Source organism: Chiloscyllium plagiosum, unplaced genomic scaffold, assembly GCF_037043375.1.
Source record: "Chiloscyllium plagiosum isolate Xiang-an unplaced genomic scaffold, Cpla_swu_hap1 HiC_scaffold_51, whole genome shotgun sequence".
In the NCBI taxonomy this organism is placed as follows: Eukaryota; Metazoa; Chordata; class Chondrichthyes; order Orectolobiformes; family Hemiscylliidae; genus Chiloscyllium; species Chiloscyllium plagiosum.
This window is the reverse complement of record NW_028270189.1, coordinates 36472312-36478673: the sequence shown is the minus strand read 5'-3', so window position 1 is coordinate 36478673 and position 6362 is coordinate 36472312.

Here is a 6362-nt window from a genome sequence, read left to right as displayed (position 1 = left end):
AGCTATCCACTTGGTGGGTCTATGCACACTGGTCAGCATGTCAGTGCCATTCCCAGTATTGACTTCTGCTTTCAGAACTCACAGCCCTGCATGGCCTTCACAGGTCGGCGCAGAAGGAAACAAAAATGCAGCTTTAGTTCCATTATAGATCAACATTTTTCAATCAATCCATTTTCAATTGATCGGCTGGCATTCTATTGCTCCCAACAAAGTGGACAACGTCACATCTCCCCCATTGCTCTCCATCTGCCACGTAGTTGCACAGTCACTCCAGTTGTCTCAATCACCTTGGAGCTTTTTGACATCCTGCTCACCCACTCACAATCCAACATCGTTTAATGCCATCAGCAGACTTGGGAATATTGCATTTGAGACACTCAACTAAAGATATGATGTGTATTGGGAATAGCAGGTCCCAAACCCCGATCCTTGCTATATCCTCCAAGCCTTCCATTATAAAAATAAGTTTTATTCCTACTCACTGTTCCCTGCCGCTCTCCCATTCTAAAAGCATGACCATATATTAGCCCCAGTCCCATAGGATTCACATTTGCACAACAGGCTTGGGGCTTTATCAAAAATCTTTCTGAAAATCCAATCGTAATGCATTGATAGCTTCTCCATAATTTTGCTAAAATTCACTTTCTCAAATATGATTCCCATTTCATAAATCTATATTGACTTTGTCTATGCCCATTATGTTCTGTTACAATACTTTCTCTCGAACTGTTTAGTTGCTAATTTCATTCTATTCTCTTTTTTTCTCAACAGACTAAAATTGCATGGTGTTGCTGGGAAGCTGTTTTTTGCTTTGGTATCTTCTGTGAAGACAGAATGAAGTAGTTGCTTCATAGTTCTGCCATTTCCCTGTTCTCCATTCTCCATTCTCTGGTTTCAGGCTGTACTGAGTTGCAATTGCTTTATCTTACCTTTCACACTGGCATATCTTTAGAAGCTATCACAGTTCACTCGTATAACTCTCATTGATGTACTCTTCGGAAAAGCATCAATTTTTGTCTTAAACAGTTTAATGATGAGCATTTCACAATCATACAATCACAGAAACAAAGATTCCATATCGTTTGAAATACATCACGATCTACATTAGTCCCACTTTCTGACATGAGGCCCAGAACCATGCATGTTTGACAGTGCAAAAACTCGTCCAAGTACTTTGCATTGTTGTGGAGTTACCCGTGACAACCATTCTCTCTCTTCCGGATCCCAACATCTTCTGGGTGACAAAATATCTTTAAATTCTCTCTAAACCTCAAGCACTTCACTTGTTCTCTTGTTCTTGACTGAAAGGAACAGCTGCTGTCTATCCACTCTGTCCATGTCCCTCGTAATCTTATCCTTCTGAATCACGTCCCCTCAGCCTCCTCTGCTCCAAAGTAAACAACCGAGCTTATCCAGCCTCTCTCCATTGCTGATTCGCTCCATCCCAGGGAACATCCTGGTGAATCCCCACCAAACCCCACCCCCCTCAGTGTAATGACATAATTTCATGATGTGGTATCCAGAACTGCACACTGCATACCATCTTGCCCTAAACAAACTCCTGTATAACTCTTATAATCTATGTCTACGACTCCTAAGCATTTTTAGCTCGACTATTAACCTATTCAGCCACATTCAGGGATGTGTGGAAAAGCACCCTCTGAGATTCCTAGTATGCTGCCATTCATTGAGTCCTCCCCTGCCTGGTTCCTTCCCCCAAAGTGCATCAACTCATATTTATCAGCGTTACATTTCATCTGCCGTCGATCTGCACTTCTTACCCTTCCGTCTGTATCTTTCTGCAACATAAGGCCTTCCTCCTCGCTGCCAACCACCCGGCCAATCTTTGTGTCCAACTCAAACTGATTTATCACACTATCCCCTACTCTCCCCTCCACATTCTCATCTCCATCATTTATGATAACCATAAGTGATAAGGTTAAAAATCACACAAAACCAGGTTACATTCCAAAAGGTTTATTCGCTAGTACGAGCCTTCGAAGCGCTGCTTCTTCATCAGGTGGTTGTGCACTTTGAAAGTTTGTGCCTCCAATTAAAACTGTTGTACCATAACCTAGTGTTGTGTGATTTTTAATGTTGTCGACCTCAATCCAACACCAACTCCTCCGAATCACAAATATTTGCTTGGACCCCTTCCATTCATCTAAAATGCTTGGAACACAGTTACTACGTTCCATTAGTCTACAATGGCTTCCAGTCTCTGCAGGATGTTCAGGAAAATAAAACACAGTCATCGACTACGCAATTAATACTTCCATTGGTGCCTTATTTCTGACATTTTGATACGAAGTAAATCTGTTTTGTCAGACTTAGCAATGCTCAATCTAGTTACATTTTCAAGTACTGCCCTGTTACTGATATAAATTGGCTTTATTTCTTTCGTCCCATAAACTCCATCTGATCACTTGGTTTTCTGGGTGATTTTCTGGATCCTCCTCCATGAAGACAGATACAAAGTAACTGGTTATTTTCTTGGCCATTTCCTTGTTCTCCACAACAAACTCTCCTCTCCCGATTACAAATTTCCACATTTGACATTGCTTTTATTTTGTTTCCTTTGAATTATAGATAGTAGATTGATGCAGTCTTTGTGTTCCTGTTTGTTAGCATGCATGTTCGCTTTTTGATTTCCTTATCAGCTTCATGGCTCTCCTTTTCTGGGTCATCAATTTCTGAGAATTCTCAGCTTCCACAATTTCTGGAATTCTTCTGAAGTCACTCCCTATGATTAATATAATCTTTAATTTGTTATGTTAACCTTCATTACGTCACTTGCTCACTCTGTGGTGTTTTTAAGTTCTGGAAAGATTTTGCAATACTTCTATAAATCTCCTGATCCTGACCAGATCTATTCAGGAATTCTGCAGGGGGATAGAGAAGAAATTACGGGAGCCCTGGTTGGTATTTTTCCAACTTTGCTGGTCAATGGGTGAGGTCCCGGAGGACTGGATGATAGTGAATGCTGTGCCCTTATTCAAGGAGGGCAACAAAGATAAACCTGGGAGCTATAGACCAGTAGAACTAACATCAGTAGTAGATAGTTACTGGAGAAGATTCTGAGATAAGATATACAGAGGATTGAGATGGACAGAGCACTACTTCATTCAGATAATTGATTATTCGGTTAATTGATCTACTCTGGGGCTCGGAGTTTTCTGTGAAGTCTGCTCCCTGTTCAGGAGACAAGGCAAAAGCACACTGCGTGCGAGAACCCACCCTGCATCCGCTGCCACCCCGCCATGTCCACTCCCACCCTGCCCCATCTATGCCCCGCCCACCCCGAACCCTGTCCACACCCACCCCGCCCCCCGCCCGCCCACAACCCCGTCCACTCCCACTCTACGTCCCTGTCTGCCCCCACGCACACCGAACACGCCTGCTCCCATACCAACAGCCGCCCACCCACATTCTCATCAGTTCCCACCCCGTGCCACCGCCTGCCCCCTCCCGCCCCAACCTTGTCTGCTCCCATCCCAACCCTGCCCCCACCAGTCCACAACCCTGTCCAACGCCACGCCCGTCTGCCCCCGCCCGTTCCTAACCCTGCAACACAAACATCGGAACCACGACCCCGCAAGCCCAACCATGCTCACCCATTGTCCAAGCCCCATCCACACCCCCGCACGCCTCTAACCCTGCGCCCCCAACCCCGTGCCCCCAAACCCCGAACCACCAATCATCCCGACCCATCTTTGGACTCCCGTCTGTGTCCCCATCTGCCCCCTAGTGCTTTATCCCCAAACCGGAATCCTCAACCACCTCCCCTTGTGCAGCCGGACTGTACACCAACAGAACTGCTGCTGCTGCTGTCTTTGTTGGGTATCTCATCAAATAGCACACACACACACACATACATACACACACACACACACACATGTTTTGACAAATTTCACCTTTGCTGTGTACAGGACAATGTTGGTGCAGTTATCTGGGGAAGGGGGTGTTTAGGGTAAACCCCTTTGTGGGCGGCACGGTGACACAGTGGTTAGCACTGCTGCCTCACAGCGCCAGAGACCCCGGTTCAATTCCCGCCTCAGGCGACTGACTGTGTGGAGTTTGCACGTTCTCCCCGTGTCTGCGTGGGTTTCCTCCGGGTGCTCCGGTTTCCTCCCACAGTCTAAAAGATGTGCAGGTCAGGTGAATTGGCCATGCTAAATTGCCCGTAGTGTTAGGTAAGGGGTAAATGTAGGGGTATGGGTGGGTTGCGCTTCGGCGGGGCGGTGTGGACTTGTTGGGCCGAAGGGCCTGTTTCCACACTGTAAGTAATCTAATCTAATCTAAAATTCCAGGGAATTTGTGGGGTGATAGAGACAGAGAAGGCGGGAGGTCAGACCTTTGGAGACGGTTCCTGGACTGTTCTTGGCAGCATTTTCGTAAGTCAAGTTTTTTTTTAATCATCGTACCTCCAAACAATAGACACAATCAGGGTTGAAAGACATAATGTTTCTATTGGGACCTTGAGGTCCCCTTCGGATAATCCAAATTTCGGATAATTGATATTTGGATAATCGTGGTTCCTCTGTACATGCACTTGAAAGACAGTGTTTGATTGGCAGCAGTCAGCATGGCTTTGTGCATGAGAGATCATGGCTCTCAAACTTGTTACAGTGCTTTGATGAAGTGACGAGGAACAGTGATGAGGAAGAATGGTATACGTAGTATATATGGATTTCAGTAAGGCCTTTGATAAGGTTACAGAAGATAAGCTACTCTGGAATGTTTGATCGCCTGGAATCCAGGGGTAACTGGTAAATTAGATACACAACTGGTTTGGTGGTCGGAAGCAGAGGGTAATATAGGAAGGATGCTTGTCAGACTGGAGACCTGTGAATAGTGGAATACCTCAGGGGTCGGTGTTGGGAACATTGTTTGTTTCTATATATAGATGTGTGTGTGTATATATATATATATATATATATTCTCTCATTCACATCATAGATGTATGTAATATGTTATATACACACACACACACATATATATATATATATATATATATATATATATATATATATATATATATATCTAGTCGAGTCAAGATTGGAGTTTCATAGTGAATGGTTGGGCCTTAAGGAGTGTAGTGGAGCAGAAGGACCTTGGGGTTCAGGTGCACGGTACTCTGAAAGTTGATTCACAGGTAGACAGGACAGTGAAGAAGGCTTTTGGTACACTGGCCTTCATTAGTCAGAGCACTGAGTATCGAAGTTGAAGAGTTACGTCGCAGTTATACAGGACGCTGGTGAGGCAATATTTGAAGCGTCATGATCAGTTCTGGCAACTTTGCTATAGGAAGGATGCTATTAAACTGGAAAGAGTGCAGAAGAAATTGACAAGGATGTTGCCAAGCTCTTAATGGTTTGAGTTTTAGGGAGAGGTTGGACAAGCTAGGACTTTTTACTTTAGAGTATATGAGACTGAGAGGGATCTTATATCGAATGCACCCAGTCTTTTCTTCCCAGGGTTGGACAGCAATCACGGACTAGAGGGCATCAGATTAAGGTCAGGGGGTAAGAATAAAAGGAAAACTGACAAGCAATGATCTTTACACACATCTTGGTAAGCATATGAAATGAGCTGCCAGGGGAAGTGGTTGAGGTGGATACATTAACACCATTTAAAAGGCATTTGGACAAATACACGGATAGGAAAGGTTTAGAAGGATACAGGGCAATGGCAGGGAAACGGGTTGGTGTGAATGGACATTTTGTTCAGAATGGACCACTTTGAGCTGAAGGACCTGTGTCCATGCTCTAAGGACTCTATAACTCGAACAAACATTGCTTGTCTCCCACTGAATGTCATATTGTATTTTCCCAATTTACTGGAGCAAACTTGACCCTCTACCCTCCAGGCTTCCATGATGTTTGACCAGAATGTTCACACATTTGATATTGTATGCGGACGCCATGCAGAATGAACCTTATTAACGTCACTATTCCTCAAAAGCTGTTTCAGTGTAAGGTTAGAAATATGGCTTTCTTACCACACAACACCAACTCCGAAATAACCTGCTCTCTACTTTGTTTCACAACACACACTTCAACCCACCTCATATACACTTATTCACAGCATGAGCAGTCACTTAGCTAACGCAGTTTAGATGCAACTTGAGACCATCCAATAAGACTGCAGTATTCACAATACTTGCATGTGTACTTTCCAGAGCACATGATGTTCAGATTTTCTGCTACCGTTTTGGTTTAAATATATAAAACAGCAATGTTTGCTTCTCCTTGCTATCTGTAAGCTCTACATAAACTGATTCTGTGAAAGCTGAGGGACATGGTCTGTGTCGTTATTAATGATAGACATGGACAAGACATTCGGGGAGGCTCACCTCGACG